General features: G+C 35.6%; 13 non-coding genes across 13 annotated transcripts; all 13 read right to left on the bottom strand.

Moving 5' to 3' along the window:
• Nucleotides 1-161: 161 nt before the first annotated feature.
• Nucleotides 162-233, bottom strand: TRNAC-GCA (transfer RNA cysteine (anticodon GCA)). Its single transcript has one exon. It is a non-coding gene; the product is annotated as a tRNA-Cys (tRNA).
• A 1578-nt stretch (nucleotides 234-1811) lies between these two features.
• On the bottom strand, nucleotides 1812-1883 carry TRNAC-GCA (transfer RNA cysteine (anticodon GCA)). The gene has a single exon. It is a non-coding gene; the product is annotated as a tRNA-Cys (tRNA).
• A 1578-nt stretch (nucleotides 1884-3461) lies between these two features.
• Nucleotides 3462-3533, bottom strand: TRNAC-GCA (transfer RNA cysteine (anticodon GCA)). Its single transcript has one exon. It is a non-coding gene; the product is annotated as a tRNA-Cys (tRNA).
• A 1771-nt stretch (nucleotides 3534-5304) lies between these two features.
• On the bottom strand, nucleotides 5305-5376 carry TRNAC-GCA (transfer RNA cysteine (anticodon GCA)). The gene has a single exon. It is a non-coding gene; the product is annotated as a tRNA-Cys (tRNA).
• Nucleotides 5377-6954: 1578 nt separating this feature from the next.
• Nucleotides 6955-7026, bottom strand: TRNAC-GCA (transfer RNA cysteine (anticodon GCA)). The gene has a single exon. It is a non-coding gene; the product is annotated as a tRNA-Cys (tRNA).
• A 1578-nt stretch (nucleotides 7027-8604) lies between these two features.
• TRNAC-GCA (transfer RNA cysteine (anticodon GCA)) lies at nucleotides 8605-8676 on the bottom strand. The gene has a single exon. It is a non-coding gene; the product is annotated as a tRNA-Cys (tRNA).
• A 1578-nt stretch (nucleotides 8677-10254) lies between these two features.
• On the bottom strand, nucleotides 10255-10326 carry TRNAC-GCA (transfer RNA cysteine (anticodon GCA)). Its single transcript has one exon. It is a non-coding gene; the product is annotated as a tRNA-Cys (tRNA).
• Nucleotides 10327-11904: 1578 nt separating this feature from the next.
• Nucleotides 11905-11976, bottom strand: TRNAC-GCA (transfer RNA cysteine (anticodon GCA)). The gene has a single exon. It is a non-coding gene; the product is annotated as a tRNA-Cys (tRNA).
• A 1578-nt stretch (nucleotides 11977-13554) lies between these two features.
• On the bottom strand, nucleotides 13555-13626 carry TRNAC-GCA (transfer RNA cysteine (anticodon GCA)). Its single transcript has one exon. It is a non-coding gene; the product is annotated as a tRNA-Cys (tRNA).
• Nucleotides 13627-15204: 1578 nt separating this feature from the next.
• TRNAC-GCA (transfer RNA cysteine (anticodon GCA)) lies at nucleotides 15205-15276 on the bottom strand. Its single transcript has one exon. It is a non-coding gene; the product is annotated as a tRNA-Cys (tRNA).
• Nucleotides 15277-16853: 1577 nt separating this feature from the next.
• Nucleotides 16854-16925, bottom strand: TRNAC-GCA (transfer RNA cysteine (anticodon GCA)). Its single transcript has one exon. It is a non-coding gene; the product is annotated as a tRNA-Cys (tRNA).
• Nucleotides 16926-18494: 1569 nt separating this feature from the next.
• On the bottom strand, nucleotides 18495-18566 carry TRNAC-GCA (transfer RNA cysteine (anticodon GCA)). The gene has a single exon. It is a non-coding gene; the product is annotated as a tRNA-Cys (tRNA).
• Nucleotides 18567-20136: 1570 nt separating this feature from the next.
• TRNAC-GCA (transfer RNA cysteine (anticodon GCA)) lies at nucleotides 20137-20208 on the bottom strand. The gene has a single exon. It is a non-coding gene; the product is annotated as a tRNA-Cys (tRNA).
• Between the last annotated feature and the right edge of the window lie 2292 nt (nucleotides 20209-22500).

Here is a 22500-nt window from a genome sequence, read left to right on the forward strand (position 1 = left end):
CAAAACCTGCCACTGATACTGTACTTTCCTGAGGTAAAGTATTAAATTAACATTTCAACATTTTTTGTTGCCTGACTGCCACTTGAGTATGTTTTTATATTACTTGAGTCCCAAACAAGGTATAGACTGCAAAGTGATGCTATACATTAAAAGGAAGTAATAGGGGGCACCCGGATTTGAACCAGGGACATCTCGATCTGCAGTCGAATGCTCTACCACTGAGCTATACCCCCTGCTCTTTCTCACTATAAGCACATACACATTGCAGCCTTGATGTAAAGGTTACTGTACTGTATTTCTTGTCCTGCAGGAGGTGAAGATGAGTCTGTTTCTTTATGGTAATGCTTTGGAGTTATTAGTCAGGGCATAAATAGAGAGTTCACATACTGCAGGTATAATCTGTGAGCATACTCAAAAAGAAACTTTGATCATCCTAAAGTTCCACTATAGTTAGTGCTAGTCAGAGTAGGATTTATTGAAATCCAGTTGTGACATTGTTTTATTGAAGCAAAACTGATCTAAAATACAAATTGTTACCAAACCAATATTAATAATTTCTGAAAACTATTTTATCATGGTACATTTTTGCTAATAAAATAAAATATTTGAATTTTGGGTCAGTGGGCTCAGATGTTCTGAATGCATGTATGCCTTATGGACTAATTGCAAAATCAGTCGGAGTTGAAAACATGGCTGTACCAAATAATTTTCTGCCATGTTAATGCCCAATACTCCCTTATTTATCAAAGTTAGTTAGGAATAAAGCATTCATCCTTCATGCACAGTTATTTTATGCTGTATAATTCTCTATCAAAAGTAGCTGTAAAAACCTGCCACTGATACTGTACTTTCCTGAGGTAAAGTATTAAGTTGAAATGTCAACATTTTTTGTTGCCTGACTGCCACTTGAGTATGTTTTTACATTACTTGAGTCCCAAACAAGGTATAGACTGCAAAGGGACGCTATACATTAAAAGCAAATTATAGGGGCACCTGGATTTGAACCAGGGACCTCTCGACATGCACTCGAATGCTCAACAACTGATTTATACCCCCTGGTCTTTCTAACTATAAGACCATACACATTGCAGCCTTGATGTAAAGGTTACTGTACTGTATTTCTTGTCCTGCAGGAGGTGAAGATGAGTCTGTTTCTTTATGGTAAAGGTTTGGAGTTATTAGTTAGGGCATAAATAGAGAGTTTACATACTGTAGGTATAATCTGTGAGCATGTTTAAAAAGATACTTTGATCATCCTAAAGCTCCACTATTGTTCGTGCTAGTCAGAGTAGTATATATTGAAATCCAGTTGTGACATTGTTTTATGGAAGCCAAAGAGAACTAAAATACAAATTGTCACTAAACCAATATTAATAATTTCTGAAAACTAACTGATTGATATACATTTTGGCAATAAAATCAAATATTTGATTTTTAGGTCAGTGGGCTCAGATGTTCTGAATGCATGTATGCCTTATGGACTAATTGCAAAATCAGTATGAGTTCAAAACATGGCTGCAGCAAAAAAATTGTAATTCTGCCATGTTAATGCCCAATACTCCCTTATTTATCAAAGTTAGTTAGGAATAAAGCATTCATCCTTCATGTATAGTGATTTTATCCTGTATAATTCTCTATCAAATTAGCAGTCAAAACCTGCCACTGATACTGTACTTTCCTGAGGTAAAGTATTAAGTTGACATTTCAACATTTTTTGTTGCCTGACTGCCACTTGAGTATGTTTTTATATTACCTGAGTCCCAAACAAGGTATAGACTGCAAAGTGATGCTATACATTAAAAGCAAGTAATAGGGGGCACCCGGATTTGAACCAGGGACCTCTCGATCTGCAGTCGAATGCTCTACCACTGAGCTATACCCCCTGCTCTTTCTCACTATAAGCACATACACATTGCAGCCTTGATGTAAAGGTTACTGTACTGTATTTCTTGTCCTGCAGGAGGTGAAGATGAGTCTGTTTCTTTATGGTAATGCTTTGGAGTTATTAGTCAGGGCATAAATAGAGAGTTCACATACTGCAGGTATAATCTGTGAGCATACTCAAAAAGAAACTTTGATCATCCTAAAGTTCCACTATAGTTAGTGCTAGTCAGAGTAGGATTTATTGAAATCCAGTTGTGACATTATTTTATTGAAGCAAAACTGATCTAAAATACACATTGTTACCAAACCAATATTAATAATTTCTGAAAACTATTTTATCATGGTACATTTTTGCTAAGAAAATAAAATATTTGAATTTTGGGTCAGTGGGCTCAGATGTTCTGAATGCATGTATGCCTTATGGACTAATTGCAAAATCAGTCGGAGTTGAAAACATGGCTGTACCAAATAATTTTCTGCCATGTTAATGCCCAATACTCCCTTATTTATCAAAGTTAGTTAGGAATAAAGCATTCATCCTTCATGTACAGTTATTTTATGCTGTATAATTCTCTATCAAAAGTAGCTGTAAAAACCTGCCACTGATACTGTACTTTCCTGAGGTAAAGTATTAAGTTGAAATGTCAACATTTTTTGTTGCCTGACTGCCACTTGAGTATGTTTTTACATTACTTGAGTCCCAAACAAGGTATAGACTGCAAAGGGACGCTATACATTAAAAGCAAATTATAGGGGCACCTGGATTTGAACCAGGGACCTCTCGACATGCACTCGAATGCTCAACAACTGATTTATACCCCCTGGTCTTTCTAACTATAAGACCATACACATTGCAGCCTTGATGTAAAGGTTACTGTACTGTATTTCTTGTCCTGCAGGAGGTGAAGATGAGTCTGTTTCTTTATGGTAAAGGTTTGGAGTTATTAGTCAGGGCATAAATAGAGAGTTTACATACTGTAGGTATAATCTGTGAGCATGTTTAAAAAGATACTTTGATCATCCTAAAGCTCCACTATTGTTCGTGCTAGTCAGAGTAGTATATATTGAAATCCAGTTGTGACATTGTTTTATGGAAGCCAAAGAGAACTAAAATACAAATTGTCACTAAACCAATATTAATAATTTCTGAAAACTAACTGATTGAGATACATTTTGGCAATAAAATCAAATATTTGATTTTTAGGTCAGTGGGCTCAGATGTTCTGAATGCATGTATGCCTTATGGACTAATTGCAAAATCAGTATGAGTTCAAAACATGGCTGCACCAAAAAAATTGTAATTCTGCCATGTTAATGCCCAATACTCCCTTATTTATCAAAGTTAGTTAGGAATAAAGCATTCATCCTTCATGTATAGTGATTTTATCCTGTATAATTCTCTATCAAATTAGCAGTCAAAACCTGCCACTGATACTGTACTTTCCTGAGGTAAAGTATTAAGTTGACATTTCAACATTTTTTGTTGCCTGACTGCCACTTGAGTATGTTTTTATATTACTTGAGTCCCAAACAAGGTATAGACTGCAAAGTGATGCTATACATTAAAAGCAAGTAATAGGGGGCACCCGGATTTGAACCAGGGACCTCTCGATCTGCAGTCGAATGCTCTACCACTGAGCTATACCCCCTGCTCTTTCTCACTATAAGCACATACACATTGCAGCCTTGATGTAAAGGTTACTGTACTGTATTTCTTGTCCTGCAGGAGGTGAAGATGAGTCTGTTTCTTTATGGCAGTGTTTCCCAACCTCGGTCCTCAAGGCACACTAACAGTTCTGGTTTTAGTGATATCCAGGCTTGAACACAGGTGACTTAATCAGTAGCTCAGTTATTTTGATTTAACCATCCGTGCTGAAGCCTGGATATCACTAAAACCTGCACTGTTGGTGTGCCTTGAGGACCGCGGTTGGGAATGCCTGCTTTATGGTAATGCTTTGGAGTTATTAGTCAGGGCATAAATAGAGAGTTCACATACTGCAGGTATAATCTGTGAGCATACTCAAAAAGAAACTTTGATCATCCTAAAGTTCCACTATAGTTAGTGCTAGTCAGAGTAGGATTTATTGAAATCCAGTTGTGACATTGTTTTATTGAAGCAAAACTGATCTAAAATACAAATTGTTACCAAACCAATATTAATAATTTCTGAAAACTATTTTATCATGGTACATTTTTGCTAAGAAAATAAAATATTTGAATTTTGGGTCAGTGGGCTCAGATGTTCTGAATGCATGTATGCCTTATGGACTAATTGCAAAATCAGTCGGAGTTGAAAACATGGCTGTACCAAATAATTTTCTGCCATGTTAATGCCCAATACTCCCTTATTTATCAAAGTTAGTTAGGAATAAAGCATTCATCCTTCATGTACAGTTATTTTATGCTGTATAATTCTCTATCAAAAGTAGCTGTAAAAACCTGCCACTGATAATGTACTTTCCTGAGGTAAAGTATTAAGTTGAAATGTCAACATTTTTTGTTGCCTGACTGCCACTTGAGTATGTTTTTACATTACTTGAGTCCAAAACAAGGTATAGACTGCAAAGGGACGCTATACATTAAAAGCAAATTATAGGGGCACCTGGATTTGAACCAGGGACCTCTCGACATGCACTCGAATGCTCAACAACTGATTTATACCCCCTGGTCTTTCTAACTATAAGACCATACACATTGCAGCCTTGATGTAAAGGTTACTGTACTGTATTTCTTGTCCTGCAAGAGGTGAAGATGAGTCTGTTTCTTTATGGTAAAGGTTTGGAGTTATTAGTCAGGGCATAAATAGAGAGTTTACATACTGTAGGTATAATCTGTGAGCATGTTTAAAAAGAAACTTTGATCATCCTAAAGCTCCACTATTGTTCGTGCTAGTCAGAGTAGTATATATTGAAATCCAGTTGTGACATTGTTTTATGGAAGCCAAAGAGAACTAAAATACAAATTGTCACTAAACCAATATTAATAATTTCTGAAAACTAACTGATTGAGATACATTTTGGCAATAAAATCAAATATTTGATTTTTAGGTCAGTGGGCTCAGATGTTCTGAATGCATGTATGCCTTATGGACTAATTGCAAAATCAGTATGAGTTCAAAACATGGCTGCACCAAAAAAATTGTAATTCTGCCATGTTAATGCCCAATACTCCCTTATTTATCAAAGTTAGTTAGGAATAAAGCATTCATCCTTCATGTATAGTGATTTTATCCTGTATAATTCTCTATCAAATTAGCAGTCAAAACCTGCCACTGATACTGTACTTTCCTGAGGTAAAGTATTAAGTTGACATTTCAACATTTTTTGTTGCCTGACTGCCACTTGAGTATGTTTTTATATTACTTGAGTCCCAAACAAGGTAGAGACTGCAAAGTGATGCTATACATTAAAAGCAAGTAATAGGGGGCACCCGGATTTGAACCAGGGACCTCTCGATCTGCAGTCGAATGCTCTACCACTGAGCTATACCCCCTGCTCTTTCTCACTATAAGCACATACACATTGCAGCCTTGATGTAAAGGTTACTGTACTGTATTTCTTGTCCTGCAGGAGGTGAAGATGAGTCTGTTTCTTTATGGTAATGCTTTGGAGTTATTAGTCAGGGCATAAATAGAGAGTTCACATACTGCAGGTATAATCTGTGAGCATACTCAAAAAGAAACTTTGATCATCCTAAAGTTCCACTATAGTTAGTGCTAGTCAGAGTAGGATTTATTGAAATCCAGTTGTGACATTGTTTTATTGAAGCAAAACTGATCTAAAATACAAATTGTTACCAAACCAATATTAATAATTTCTGAAAACTATTTTATCATGGTACATTTTTGCTAAGAAAATAAAATATTTGAATTTTGGGTCAGTGGGCTCAGATGTTATGAATGCATGTATGCCTTATGGACTAATTGCAAAATCAGTCGGAGTTGAAAACATGGCTGTACCAAATAATTTTCTGCCATGTTAATGCCCAATACTCCCTTATTTATCAAAGTTAGTTAGGAATAAAGCATTCATCCTTCATGTACAGTTATTTTCTGCTGTATAATTCTCTATCAAAAGTAGCTGTAAAAACCTGCCACTGATAATGTACTTTCCTGAGGTAAAGTATTAAGTTGAAATGTCAACATTTTTTGTTGCCTGACTGCCACTTGAGTATGTTTTTACATTACTTGAGTCCCAAACAAGGTATAGACTGCAAAGGGACGCTATACATTAAAAGCAAATTATAGGGGCGCCTGGATTTGAACCAGGGACCTCTCGACATGCACTCGAATGCTCAACAACTGATTTATACCCCCTGGTCTTTCTAACTATAAGACCATACACATTGCAGCCTTGATGTAAAGGTTACTGTACTGTATTTCTTGTCCTGCAGGAGGTGAAGATGAGTCTGTTTCTTTATGGTAAAGGTTTGGAGTTATTAGTCAGGGCATAAATAGAGAGTTTACATACTGTAGGTATAATCTGTGAGCATGTTTAAAAAGAAACTTTGATCATCCTAAAGCTCCACTATTGTTCGTGCTAGTCAGAGTAGTATATATTGAAATCCAGTTGTGACATTGTTTTATGGAAGCCAAAGAGAACTAAAATACAAATTGTCACTAAACCAATATTAATAATTTCTGAAAACTAACTGATTGAGATACATTTTGGCAATAAAATCAAATATTTGATTTTTAGGTCAGTGGGCTCAGATGTTCTGAATGCATGTATGCCTTATGGACTAATTGCAAAATCAGTATGAGTTCAAAACATGGCTGCACCAAAAAAATTGTAATTCTGCCATGTTAATGCCCAATACTCCCTTATTTATCAAAGTTAGTTAGGAATAAAGCATTCATCCTTCATGTATAGTGATTTTATCCTGTATAATTCTCTATCAAATTAGCAGTCAAAACCTGCCACTGATACTGTACTTTCCTGAGGTAAAGTATTAAGTTGACATTTCAACATTTTTTGTTGCCTGACTGCCACTTGACTATGTTTTTATATTACTTGAGTCCCAAACAAGGTATAGACTGCAAAGTGATGCTATACATTAAAAGCAAGTAATAGGGGGCACCCGGATTTGAACCAGGGACCTCTCGATCTGCAGTCGAATGCTCTACCACTGAGCTATACCCCCTGCTCTTTCTCACTATAAGCACATACACATTGCAGCCTTGATGTAAAGGTTACTTTACTGTATTTCTTGTCCTGCAGGAGGTGAAGATGAGTCTGTTTCTTTATGGTAATGCTTTGGAGTTATTAGTCAGGGCATAAATAGAGAGTTCACATACTGCAGGTATAATCTGTGAGCATACTCAAAAAGAAACTTTGATCATCCTAAAGTTCCACTATAGTTAGTGCTAGTCAGAGTAGGATTTATTGAAATCCAGTTGTGACATTGTTTTATTGAAGCAAAACTGATCTAAAATACAAATTGTTACCAAACCAATATTAATAATTTCTGAAAACTATTTTATCATGGTACATTTTTGCTAAGAAAATAAAATATTTGAATTTTGGGTCAGTGGGCTCAGATGTTCTGAATGCATGTATGCCTTATGGACTAATTGCAAAATCAGTCGGAGTGGAAAACATGGCTGTACCAAATAATTTTCTGCCATGTTAATGCCCAATACTCCCTTATTTATCAAAGTTAGTTAGGAATAAAGCATTCATCCTTCATGTACAGTTATTTTATGCTGTATAATTCTCTATCAAAAGTAGCTGTAAAAACCTGCCACTGATACTGTACTTTCCTGAGGTAAAGTATTAAGTTGAAATGTCAACATTTTTTGTTGCCTGACTGCCACTTGAGTATGTTTTTACATTACTTGAGTCCCAAACAAGGTATAGACTGCAAAGGGACGCTATACATTAAAAGCAAATTATAGGGGCACCTGGATTTGAACCAGGGACCTCTCGACATGCACTCGAATGCTCAACAACTGATTTATAGCCCCTGGTCTTTCTAACTATAAGACCATACACATTGCAGCCTTGATGTAAAGGTTACTGTACTGTATTTCTTGTCCTGCAGGAGGTGAAGATGAGTCTGTTTCTTTATGGTAAAGGTTTGGAGTTATTAGTCAGGGCATAAATAGAGAGTTTACATACTGTAGGTATAATCTGTGAGCATGTTTAAAAAGAAACTTTGATCATCCTAAAGCTCCACTATTGTTCGTGCTAGTCAGAGTAGTATATATTGAAATCCAGTTGTGACATTGTTTTATGGAAGCCAAAGAGAACTAAAATACAAATTGTCACTAAACCAATATTAATAATTTCTGAAAACTAACTGATTGAGATACATTTTGGCAATAAAATCAAATATTTGATTTTTAGGTCAGTGGGCTCAGATGTTCTGAATGCATGTATGCCTTATGGACTAATTGCAAAATCAGTATGAGTTCAAAACATGGCTGCACCAAAAAAATTGTAATTCTGCCATGTTAATGCCCAATACTCCCTTATTTATCAAAGTTAGTTAGGAATAAAGCATTCATCCTTCATGTATAGTGATTTTATCCTGTATAATTCTCTATCAAATTAGCAGTCAAAACCTGCCACTGATACTGTACTTTCCTGAGGTAAAGTATTAAGTTGACATTTCAACATTTTTTGTTGCCTGACTGCCACTTGAGTATGTTTTTATATTACTTGAGTCCCAAACAAGGTATAGACTGCAAAGTGATGCTATACATTAAAAGCAAGTAATAGGGGGCACCCGGATTTGAACCAGGGACCTCTCGATCTGCAGTCGAATGCTCTACCACTGAGCTATACCCCCTGCTCTTTCTCACTATAAGCACATACACATTGCAGCCTTGATGTAAAGGTTACTGTACTGTATTTCTTGTCCTGCAGGAGGTGAAGATGAGTCTGTTTCTTTATGGTAATGCTTTGGAGTTATTAGTCAGGGCATAAATAGAGAGTTCACATACTGCAGGTATAATCTGTGAGCATACTCAAAAAGAAACTTTGATCATCCTAAAGTTCCACTATAGTTAGTGCTAGTCAGAGTAGGATTTATTGAAATCCAGTTGTGACATTGTTTTATTGAAGCAAAACTGATCTAAAATACAAATTGTTACCAAACCAATATTAATAATTTCTGAAAACTATTTTATCATGGTACATTTTTGCTAAGAAAATAAAATATTTGAATTTTGGGTCAGTGGGCTCAGATGTTATGAATGCATGTATGCCTTATGGACTAATTGCAAAATCAGTCGGAGTTGAAAACATGGCTGTACCAAATAATTTTCTGCCATGTTAATGCCCAATACTCCCTTATTTATCAAAGTTAGTTAGGAATAAAGCATTCATCCTTCATGTACAGTTATTTTCTGCTGTATAATTCTCTATCAAAAGTAGCTGTAAAAACCTGCCACTGATAATGTACTTTCCTGAGGTAAAGTATTAAGTTGAAATGTCAACATTTTTTGTTGCCTGACTGCCACTTGAGTATGTTTTTACATTACTTGAGTCCCAAACAAGGTATAGACTGCAAAGGGACGCTATACATTAAAAGCAAATTATAGGGGCACCTGGATTTGAACCAGGGACCTCTCGACATGCACTCGAATGCTCAACAACTGATTTATACCCCCTGGTCTTTCTAACTATAAGACCATACACATTGCAGCCTTGATGTAAAGGTTACTGTACTGTATTTCTTGTCCTGCAGGAGGTGAAGATGAGTCTGTTTCTTTATGGTAAAGGTTTGGAGTTATTAGTCAGGGCATAAATAGAGAGTTTACATACTGTAGGTATAATCTGTGAGCATGTTTAAAAAGAAACTTTGATCATCCTAAAGCTCCACTATTGTTCGTGCTAGTCAGAGTAGTATATATTGAAATCCAGTTGTGACATTGTTTTATGGAAGCCAAAGAGAACTAAAATACAAATTGTCACTAAACCAATATTAATAATTTCTGAAAACTAACTGATTGAGATACATTTTGGCAATAAAATCAAATATTTGATTTTTAGGTCAGTGGGCTCAGATGTTCTGAATGCATGTATGCCTTATGGACTAATTGCAAAATCAGTATGAGTTCAAAACATGGCTGCACCAAAAAAATTGTAATTCTGCCATGTTAATGCCCAATACTCCCTTATTTATCAAAGTTAGTTAGGAATAAAGCATTCATCCTTCATGTATAGTGATTTTATCCTGTATAATTCTCTATCAAATTAGCAGTCAAAACCTGCCACTGATACTGTACTTTCCTGAGGTAAAGTATTAAGTTGACATTTCAACATTTTTTGTTGCCTGACTGCCACTTGACTATGTTTTTATATTACTTGAGTCCCAAACAAGGTATAGACTGCAAAGTGATGCTATACATTAAAAGCAAGTAATAGGGGGCACCCGGATTTGAACCAGGGACCTCTCGATCTGCAGTCGAATGCTCTACCACTGAGCTATACCCCCTGCTCTTTCTCACTATAAGCACATACACATTGCAGCCTTGATGTAAAGGTTACTTTACTGTATTTCTTGTCCTGCAGGAGGTGAAGATGAGTCTGTTTCTTTATGGTAATGCTTTGGAGTTATTAGTCAGGGCATAAATAGAGAGTTCACATACTGCAGGTATAATCTGTGAGCATACTCAAAAAGAAACTTTGATCATCCTAAAGTTCCACTATAGTTAGTGCTAGTCAGAGTAGGATTTATTGAAATCCAGTTGTGACATTGTTTTATTGAAGCAAAACTGATCTAAAATACAAATTGTTACCAAACCAATATTAATAATTTCTGAAAACTATTTTATCATGGTACATTTTTGCTAAGAAAATAAAATATTTGAATTTTGGGTCAGTGGGCTCAGATGTTCTGAATGCATGTATGCCTTATGGACTAATTGCAAAATCAGTCGGAGTGGAAAACATGGCTGTACCAAATAATTTTCTGCCATGTTAATGCCCAATACTCCCTTATTTATCAAAGTTAGTTAGGAATAAAGCATTCATCCTTCATGTACAGTTATTTTATGCTGTATAATTCTCTATCAAAAGTAGCTGTAAAAACCTGCCACTGATACTGTACTTTCCTGAGGTAAAGTATTAAGTTGAAATGTCAACATTTTTTGTTGCCTGACTGCCACTTGAGTATGTTTTTACATTACTTGAGTCCCAAACAAGGTATAGACTGCAAAGGGACGCTATACATTAAAAGCAAATTATAGGGGCACCTGGATTTGAACCAGGGACCTCTCGACATGCACTCGAATGCTCAACAACTGATTTATACCCCCTGGTCTTTCTAACTATAAGACCTTACACATTGCAGCCTTGATGTAAAGGTTACTGTACTGTATTTCTTGTCCTGCAGGAGGTGAAGATGAGTCTGTTTCTTTATGGTAAAGGTTTGGAGTTATTAGTCAGGGCATAAATAGAGAGTTTACATACTGTAGGTATAATCTGTGAGCATGTTTAAAAAGAAACTTTGATCATCCTAAAGCTCCACTATTGTTCGTGCTAGTCAGAGTAGTATATATTGAAATCCAGTTGTGACATTGTTTTATGGAAGCCAAAGAGAACTAAAATACAAATTGTCACTAAACCAATATTAATAATTTCTGAAAACTAACTGATTGAGATACATTTTGGCAATAAAATCAAATATTTGATTTTTAGGTCAGTGGGCTCAGATGTTCTGAATGCATGTATGCCTTATGGACTAATTGCAAAATCAGTATGAGTTCAAAACATGGCTGCACCAAAAAAATTGTAATTCTGCCATGTTAATGCCCAATACTCCCTTATTTATCAAAGTTAGTTAGGAATAAAGCATTCATCCTTCATGTATAGTGATTTTATCCTGTATAATTCTCTATCAAATTAGCAGTCAAAACCTGCCACTGATACTGTACTTTCCTGAGGTAAAGTATTAAGTTGACATTTCAACATTTTTTGTTGCCTGACTGCCACTTGAGTATGTTTTTATATTACTTGAGTCCCAAACAAGGTATAGACTGCAAAGTGATGCTATACATTAAAAGCAAGTAATAGGGGGCACCCGGATTTGAACCAGGGACCTCTCGATCTGCAGTCGAATGCTCTACCACTGAGCTATACCCCCTGCTCTTTCTCACTATAAGCACATACACATTGCAGCCTTGATGTAAAGGTTACTGTACTGTATTTCTTGTCCTGCAGGAGGTGAAGATGAGTCTGTTTCTTTATGGTAATGCTTTGGAGTTATTAGTCAGGGCATAAATAGAGAGTTCACATACTGCAGGTATAATCTGTGAGCATACTCAAAAAGAAACTTTGATCATCCTAAAGTTCCACTATAGTTAGTGCTAGTCAGAGTAGGATTTATTGAAATCCAGTTGTGACATTGTTTTATTGAAGCAAAACTGATCTAAAATACAAATTGTTACCAAACCAATATTAATAATTTCTGAAAACTATTTTATCATGGTACATTTTTGCTAAGAAAATAAAATATTTGAATTTTGGGTCAGTGGGCTCAGATGTTATGAATGCATGTATGCCTTATGGACTAATTGCAAAATCAGTCGGAGTTGAAAACATGGCTGTACCAAATAATTTTCTGCCATGTTAATGCCCAATACTCCCTTATTTATCAAAGTTAGTTAGGAATAAAGCATTCATCCTTCATGTACAGTTATTTTCTGCTGTATAATTCTCTATCAAAAGTAGCTGTAAAAACCTGCCACTGATAATGTACTTTCCTGAGGTAAAGTATTAAGTTGAAATGTCAACATTTTTTGTTGCCTGACTGCCACTTGAGTATGTTTTTACATTACTTGAGTCCCAAACAAGGTATAGACTGCAAAGGGACGCTATACATTAAAAGCAAATTATAGGGGCACCTGGATTTGAACCAGGGACCTCTCGACATGCACTCGAATGCTCAACAACTGATTTATACCCCCTGGTCTTTCTAACTATAAGACCATACACATTGCAGCCTTGATGTAAAGGTTACTGTACTGTATTTCTTGTCCTGCAGGAGGTGAAGATGAGTCTGTTTCTTTATGGTAAAGGTTTGGAGTTATTAGTCAGGGCATAAATAGAGAGTTTACATACTGTAGGTATAATCTGTGAGCATGTTTAAAAAGAAACTTTGATCATCCTAAAGCTCCACTATTGTTCGTGCTAGTCAGAGTAGTATATATTGAAATCCAGTTGTGACATTGTTTTATGGAAGCCAAAGAGAACTAAAATACAAATTGTCACTAAACCAATATTAATAATTTCTGAAAACTAACTGATTGAGATACATTTTGGCAATAAAATCAAATATTTGATTTTTAGGTCAGTGGGCTCAGATGTTCTGAATGCATGTATGCCTTATGGACTAATTGCAAAATCAGTATGAGTTCAAAACATGGCTGCACCAAAAAAATTGTAATTCTGCCATGTTAATGCCCAATACTCCCTTATTTATCAAAGTTAGTTAGGAATAAAGCATTCATCCTTCATGTATAGTGATTTTATCCTGTATAATTCTCTATCAAATTAGCAGTCAAAACCTGCCACTGATACTGTACTTTCCTGAGGTAAAGTATTAAGTTGACATTTCAACATTTTTTGTTGCCTGACTGCCACTTGACTATGTTTTTATATTACTTGAGTCCCAAACAAGGTATAGACTGCAAAGTGATGCTATACATTAAAAGCAAGTAATAGGGGGCACCCGGATTTGAACCAGGGACCTCTCGATCTGCAGTCGAATGCTCTACCACTGAGCTATACCCCCTGCTCTTTCTCACTATAAGCACATACACATTGCAGCCTTGATGTAAAGGTTACTTTACTGTATTTCTTGTCCTGCAGGAGGTGAAGATGAGTCTGTTTCTTTATGGTAATGCTTTGGAGTTATTAGTCAGGGCATAAATAGAGAGTTCACATACTGCAGGTATAATCTGTGAGCATACTCAAAAAGAAACTTTGATCATCCTAAAGTTCCACTATAGTTAGTGCTAGTCAGAGTAGGATTTATTGAAATCCAGTTGTGACATTGTTTTATTGAAGCAAAACTGATCTAAAATACAAATTGTTACCAAACCAATATTAATAATTTCTGAAAACTATTTTATCATGGTACATTTTTGCTAAGAAAATAAAATATTTGAATTTTGGGTCAGTGGGCTCAGATGTTCTGAATGCATGTATGCCTTATGGACTAATTGCAAAATCAGTCGGAGTGGAAAACATGGCTGTACCAAATAATTTTCTGCCATGTTAATGCCCAATACTCCCTTATTTATCAAAGTTAGTTAGGAATAAAGCATTCATCCTTCATGTACAGTTATTTTATGCTGTATAATTCTCTATCAAAAGTAGCTGTAAAAACCTGCCACTGATACTGTACTTTCCTGAGGTAAAGTATTAAGTTGAAATGTCAACATTTTTTGTTGCCTGACTGCCACTTGAGTATGTTTTTACATTACTTGAGTCCCAAACAAGGTATAGACTGCAAAGGGACGCTATACATTAAAAGCAAATTATAGGGGCACCTGGATTTGAACCAGGGACCTCTCGACATGCACTCGAATGCTCAACAACTGATTTATACCCCCTGGTCTTTCTAACTATAAGACCATACACATTGCAGCCTTGATGTAAAGGTTACTGTACTGTATTTCTTGTCCTGCAGGAGGTGAAGATGAGTCTGTTTCTTTATGGTAAAGGTTTGGAGTTATTAGTCAGGGCATAAATAGAGAGTTTACATACTGTAGGTATAATCTGTGAGCATGTTTAAAAAGATACTTTGATCATCCTAAAGCTCCACTATTGTTCGTGCTAGTCAGAGTAGTATATATTGAAATCCAGTTGTGACAATGTTTTATGGAAGCCAAAGAGAACTAAAATACAAATTGTCACTAAACCAATATTAATAATTTCTGAAAACTAACTGATTGAGATACATTTTGGCAATAAAATCAAATATTTGATTTTTAGGTCAGTGGGCTCAGATGTTCTGAATGCATGTATGCCTTATGGACTAATTGCAAAATCAGTATGAGTTCAAAACATGGCTGCAGCAAAAAAATTGTAATTCTGCCATGTTAATGCCCAATACTCCCTTATTTATCAAAGTTAGTTAGGAATAAAGCATTCATCCTTCATGTATAGTGATTTTATCCTGTATAATTCTCTATCAAATTAGCAGTCAAAACCTGCCACTGATACTGTACTTTCCTGAGGTAAAGTATTAAGTTGACATTTCAACATTTTTTGTTGCCTGACTGCCACTTGAGTATGTTTTTATATTACTTGAGTCCCAAACAAGGTATAGACTGCAAAGTGATGCTATACATTAAAAGCAAGTAATAGGGGGCACCCGGATTTGAACCAGGGACCTCTCGATCTGCAGTCGAATGCTCTACCACTGAGCTATACCCCCTGCTCTTTCTCACTATAAGCACATACACATTGCAGCCTTGATGTAAAGGTTACTGTACTGTATTTCTTGTCCTGCAGGAGGTGAAGATGAGTCTGTTTCTTTATGGTAATGCTTTGGAGTTATTAATCAGGGCATAAATAGAGAGTTCACATACTGCAGGTATAATCTGTGAGCATACTCAAAAAAGAAACTTTGATCATCCTAAAGTTCCACTATAGTTAGTGCTAGTCAGAGTAGGATTTATTGAAATCCAGTTGTGACATTGTTTTATTGAAGCAAAACTGATCTAAAATACAAATTGTTACCAAACCAATATTAATAATTTCTGAAAACTATTTTATCATGGTACATTTTTGCTAAGAAAATAAAATATTTGCATTTTGGGTCAGTGGGCTCAGATGTTCTGAATGCATGTATGCCTTATGGACTAATTGCAAAATCAGTCGGAGTTGAAAACATGGCTGTACCAAATAATTTTCTGCCATGTTAATGCCCAATACTCCCTTATTTATCAAAGTTAGTTAGGAATAAAGCATTCATCCTTCATGTACAGTTATTTTATGCTGTATAATTCTCTATCAAAAGTAGCTGTAAAAACCTGCCACTGATACTGTACTTTCCTGAGGTAAAGTATTAAGTTGAAATGTCAACATTTTTTGTTGCCTGACTGCCACTTGAGTATGTTTTTACATTACTTGAGTCCCAAACAAGGTATAGACTGCAAAGGGACGCTATACATTAAAAGCAAATTATAGGGGCACCTGGATTTGAACCAGGGACCTCTCGACATGCACTCGAATGCTCAACAACTGATTTATACCCCCTGGTCTTTCTAACTATAAGACCATACACATTGCAGCCTTGATGTAAGGTTACTGTACTGTATTTCTTGTCCTGCAGGAGGTGAAGATGAGTCTGTTTCTTTATTGTAAAGGTTTGGAGTTATTAGTCAGGGCATAAATAGAGAGTTTACATACTGTAGGTATAATCTGTGAGCATGTTTAAAAAGAAACTTTGATCATCCTAAAGCTCCACTATTGTTCATGCTAGTCAGAGTAGTATATATTGAAATCCAGTTGTGACATTGTTTTATGGAAGCCAAAGAGAACTAAAATACAAATTGTCACTAAACCAATATTAATAATTTCTGAAAACTAACTGATTGAGATACATTTTGGCAATAAAAGAAAATATTTGATTTTTAGGTCAGTGGGCTCAGATGTTCTGAATGCATGTATGCCTTATGGACTAATTGCAAAATCAGTATGAGTTCAAAACATTGCTGCACCAAAAAATTGTAATTCTGCCATGTTAATGCCCAATACTCCCTTATTTATCAAAGTTAGTTAGGAATAAAACATTCATCCTTCATGTATAGTGATTTTATCCTGTATAATTCTCTATCAAATTAGCAGTCAAAACCTGAAACTGATACCGTACTTTCCTGAGGTAAAGTATTAAGTTGACATTTCAACATTTTTTGTTGCCTGACTGCCACTTGAGTATGTTTTTACATTACTTGAGTCCCAAACGAGGTATAGACTGCAAAGTGATGCTATACATTAAAAGCAAGTAATAGGGTGCACCCGGATTTGAACCAGGGACCTCTCGATCTGCAGTCGAATGCTCTACCACTGAGCTATACCCCCTGCTCTTTCTCACTATTAGCACATACACATTGCAGCCTTGATGTAAAGGTTACTGTACTGTATTTCTTGTCCTGCAGGAGGTGAAGATGAGTCTGTTTCTTTATGGTAATGCTTTGGAGTTATTAGTCAGGGCATAAATAGAGAGTTCACATACTGCAGGTATAATCTGTGAGCATACTCAAAAAGAAACTTTGATCATCCTAAAGTTCCACTATAGTTAGTGCTAGTCAGAGTAGGATTTATTGAAATCCAGTTGTGACATTGTTTTATTGAAGCAAAACTGATCTAAAATACAAATTGTTACCAAACCAATATTAATAATTTCTGAAAACTATTTTATCATGGTACATTTTTGCTAAGAAAATAAAATATTTGAATTTTGGGTCAGTGGGCTCAGATGTTCTGAATGCATGTATGCCTTATGGACTAATTGCAAAATCAGTCGGAGTTGAAAACATGGCTGTACCAAATAATTTTGAATTCTGCCATGTTAATGCCCAATACTCCCTTATTTATCAAAGTTAGTTAGGAATAAAGCATTCATCCTATATGTACAGTTATTTTATGCTGTATAATTCTCTATCAAAAGTAGCTGTAAAAACCTGCCACTGATACTGTACTTCCCTGAGGTAAAGTATTAAGTTGAAATGTCAACATTTTTTGTTGCCTGACTGCCACTTGAGTATGTTTTTACATTACTTGAGTCCCAAACGTGGTATAGACTGCAAAGGGACGCTATACATTAAAAGCAAATTATAGGGGGCACCTGGATTTGAACCAGGGACCTCTCGACATGCACTCGAATGCTCAACAACTGATTTATACCCCCTGGTCTTTCTAACTATAAGACCATACACATTGCAGCCTTGATGTAAAGGTTACTGTACTGTATTTCTTGTCCTGCAGGAGGTGAAGATGAGTCTGTTTCTTTATGGTAAAGGTTTGGAGTTATTAGTCAGGGCATAAATAGAGAGTTCACATACTGCAGGTATAATCTGTGAGCATACTCAAAAAGAAACTTTGTTCATCCTAAAGTTCCAATATAGTTCGTGCTAGTCAGAGTAGGATTTATTGAAATCCAGTTGTGACATTGTTTTATGGAAGCCAAAGAGAACTAAAATACAAATTGTCACTAAACCAATATTAATAATTTCTGAAAACTAACTGATTAAGAAAATCAAATATTTGATTTTTAGGTCAGTGGGCTCAGATGTTCTGAATGCATGTATGCCTTATGGACTAATTGCAAAATCAGTATGAGTTCAAAACATGGCTGCACCAAAAAAATTGTAATTCTGCCATGTTAATGCCCAATACTCCCTTATTTATCAAAGTTAGTTAGGAATAAAGCATTCATCCTTCATGTATAGTGATTTTATCCTGTATAATTCTCTATCAAATTAGCAGTCAAAACCTGCCACTGATACTGTACTTTCCTGAGGTAAAGTATTAAGTTGACATTTCAACATTTTTTGTTGCCTGACTGCCACTTGAGTATGTTTTTACATTACTTGAGTCCCAAACGAGGTATAGACTGCAAAGTGATGCTATACATTAAAAGCAAGTAATAGGGGGCACCCAGATTTGAACCATGGACCTCTCGAGCTGCAGTCGAATGTTCTACCACTGAGCTATACCCCCTGCTCTTTCTCACTATAAGCACATACACATTGCAGCCTTGATGTAAAGGTTACTGTACTGTATTTCTTGTCCTGCAGGAGGTGAAGATGCGTCTGTTTCTTTATGGTAATGCTTTGGAGTTATTAGTCAGGGCATAAATAGAGAGTTCACATACTGCAGGTATAATCTGTGAGCATGCTCAAAAAGAAACTTTGATCATCCTAAAGTTCCACTATAGTTAGTGCTAGTCAGAGTAGGATTTATTGAAATCCAGTTGTGACATTGTTTTATGGAAGCAAAACTGATCTAAAATACAAATTGTTACCAAACCAATATTAATAATTTCTGAAAACTATTTTATCATGGTACATTTTTGCTAAGAAAATAAAATATTTTGAATTTTGGGTCAGTGGGCTCAGATGTTCTGAATGCATGTATGCCTTATGGACTAATTGCAAAATCAGTCGGAGTTGAAAACATGGCTGTACCAAATAATTTTGAATTCTGCCATGTTAATGCCCAATACTCCCTTATTTATCAAAGTTTGTTAGGAATAAAGCATTTATCCTTCATGTACAGTTATTTTATGCTGTATAATTCTCTATCAAAAGTAGCTGTAAAAACCTGCCACTGATACTGTAAAGTATTAAGTTGAAATGTCAACATTTTTTGTTGCCTGACTGCCACTTGAGTATATTTTTACATTACTTGAGTCCCAAACAAGGTATAGACTGCAAAGGGACGCTATACATTAAAAGCAAATTATAGGGGCACCTGGATTTGAACCAGGGACCTCTCGACATGCACTCGAAAGCTCAACAACTGATTTATACCCCCTGGTCTTTCTAACTATAAGACCATACACATTGCAGCCTTGATGTAAAGGTTACTGTACTGTATTTCTTGTCCTGCAGGAGGTGAAGATGAGTCTGTTTCTTTATTGTAAAGGTTTGGAGTTATTAGTCAGGGCATAAATAGAGAGTTTACATACTGTAGGTATAATTTGTGAGCATATTTAAAAAGAAACTTTGATCATCCTAAAGCTCCACTATTGTTCGTGCTAGTCAGAGTAGTATATATTGAAATCCAGTTGTGACATTGTTTTATGGAAGCCAAAGAGAACTAAAATACAAATTGTCACTAAACCAATATTAATAATTTCTGAAAACTAACTGATTGAGATACATTTTGGCAATAAAAGAAAATATTTGATTTTTAGGTCAGTGGGCTCAGATGTTCTGAATGCATGTATGCCTTATGGACTAATTGCAAAATCAGTATGAGTTCAAAACATGGCTGCACCAAAAAATTGTAATTCTGCCATGTTAATGCCCAATACTCCCTTATTTATCAAAGTTAGTTAGGAATAAAGCATTCATCCTTCATGTATAGTGATTTTATCCTGTATAATTCTCTATCAAATTAGCAGTCAAAACCTGAAACTGATACCGTACTTTCCTGAGGTAAAGTATTAAGTTGACATTTCAACATTTTTTGTTGCCTGACTGCCACTTGAGTATGTTTTTACATTACTTGAGTCCCAAACGAGGTATAGACTGCAAAGTGATGCTATACATTAAAAGCAAGTAATAGGGTGCACCCGGATTTGAACCAGGGACTTCTCGATCTGCAGTCGAATGCTCTACCACTGAGATATACCCCCTGCTCTTTCTCACTATTAGCACATACACATTGCAGCCTTGATGTAAAGGTTACTGTACTGTATTTCTTGTCCTGCAGGAGGTGAAGATGAGTCTGTTTCTTTATGGTAATGCTTTGGAGTTATTAGTCAGGGCATAAATAGAGAGTTCACATACTGCAGGTATAATCTGTGAGCATACTCAAAAAGAAACTTTGATCATCCTAAAGTTCCACTATAGTTAGTGCTAGTCAGAGTAGGATTTATTGAAATCCAGTTGTGACATTGTTTTATTGAAGCAAAACTGATCTAAAATACAAATTGTTACCAAACCAATATTAATAATTTCTGAAAACTATTTTATCATGGTACATTTTTGCTAAGAAAATAAAATATTTGAATTTTGGGTCAGTGGGCTCAGATGTTCTGAATGCATGTATGCCTTATGGACTAATTGCAAAATCAGTCGGAGTTGAAAACATGGCTGTACCAAATAATTTTGAATTCTGCCATGTTAATGCCCAATACTCCCTTATTTATCAAAGTTAGTTAGGAATAAAGCATTCATCCTATATGTACAGTTATTTTATGCTGTATAATTCTCTATCAAAAGTAGCTGTAAAAACCTGCCACTGATACTGTACTTCCCTGAGGTAAAGTATTAAGTTGAAATGTCAACATTTTTTGTTGCCTGACTGCCACTTGAGTATGTTTTTACATTACTTGAGTCCCAAACGTGGTATAGACTGCAAAGGGACGCTATACATTAAAAGCAAATTATAGGGGGCACCTGGATTTGAACCAGGGACCTCTCGACATGCACTCGAATGCTCAACAACTGATTTATACCCCCTGGTCTTTCTAACTATAAGACCATACACATTGCAGCCTTGATGTAAAGGTTACTGTACTGTATTTCTTGTCCTGCAGGAGGTGAAGATGAGTCTGTTTCTTTATGGTAAAGGTTTGGAGTTATTAGTCAGGGCATAAATAGAGAGTTCACATACTGCAGGTATAATCTGTGAGCATACTCAAAAAGAAACTTTGTTCATCCTAAAGTTCCAATATAGTTCGTGCTAGTCAGAGTAGGATTTATTGAAATCCAGTTGTGACATTGTTTTATGGAAGCAAAACTGATCTAAAATACAAATTGTTACCAAACCAATATTAATAATTTCTGAAAACTATTTTATCATGGTACATTTTTGCTAAGAAAATAAAATATTTTGAATTTTGGGTCAGTGGGCTCAGATGTTCTGAATGCATGTATGCCTTATGGACTAATTGCAAAATCAGTCGGAGTTGAAAACATGGCTGTACCAAATAATTTTGAATTCTGCCATGTTAATGCCCAATACTCCCTTATTTATCAAAGTTAGTTAGGAATAAAGCATTTATCCTTCATGTACAGTTATTTTATGCTGTATAATTCTCTATCAAAAGTAGCTGTAAAAACCTGCCACTGATACTGTAAAGTATTAAGTTGAAATGTCAACATTTTTTGTTGCCTGACTGCCACTTGAGTATATTTTTACATTACTTGAGTCCCAAACAAGGTATAGACTGCAAAGGGACGCTATACATTAAAAGCAAATTATAGGGGCACCTGGATTTGAACCAGGGACCTCTCGACATGCACTCGAAAGCTCAACAACTGATTTATACCCCCTGGTCTTTCTAACTATAAGACCATACACATTGCAGCCTTGATGTAAAGGTTACTGTACTGTATTTCTTGTCCTGCAGGAGGTGAAGATGAGTCTGTTTCTTTATTGTAAAGGTTTGGAGTTATTAGTCAGGGCATAAATAGAGAGTTTACATACTGTAGGTATAATTTGTGAGCATGTTTAAAAAGAAACTATGATCATCCTAAAGCTCCACTATTGTTCATGCTAGTCAGAGTAGTATATATTGAAATCCAGTTGTGACATTGTTTTATGGAAGCCAAAGAGAACTAAAATACAAATTGTCACTAAACCAATATTAATAATTTCTGAAAACTAACTGATTGAGATACATTTTGGCAATAAAAGAAAATATTTGATTTTTAGGTCAGTGGGCTCAGATGTTCTGAATGCATGTATGCCTTATGGACTAATTGCAAAATCAGTATGAGTTCAAAACATTGCTGCACCAAAAAATTGTAATTCTGCCATGTTAATGCCCAATACTCCCTTATTTATCAAAGTTAGTTAGGAATAAAGCATTCATCCTTCATGTATAGTGATTTTATCCTGTATAATTCTCTATCAAATTAGCAGTCAAAACCTGAAACTGATACCGTACTTTCCTGAGGTAAAGTATTAAGTTGACATT

This window comes from Pseudophryne corroboree, chromosome 1 (genome assembly GCF_028390025.1).
Source record: "Pseudophryne corroboree isolate aPseCor3 chromosome 1, aPseCor3.hap2, whole genome shotgun sequence".
Classification (NCBI taxonomy): domain Eukaryota; kingdom Metazoa; phylum Chordata; class Amphibia; order Anura; family Myobatrachidae; genus Pseudophryne; species Pseudophryne corroboree.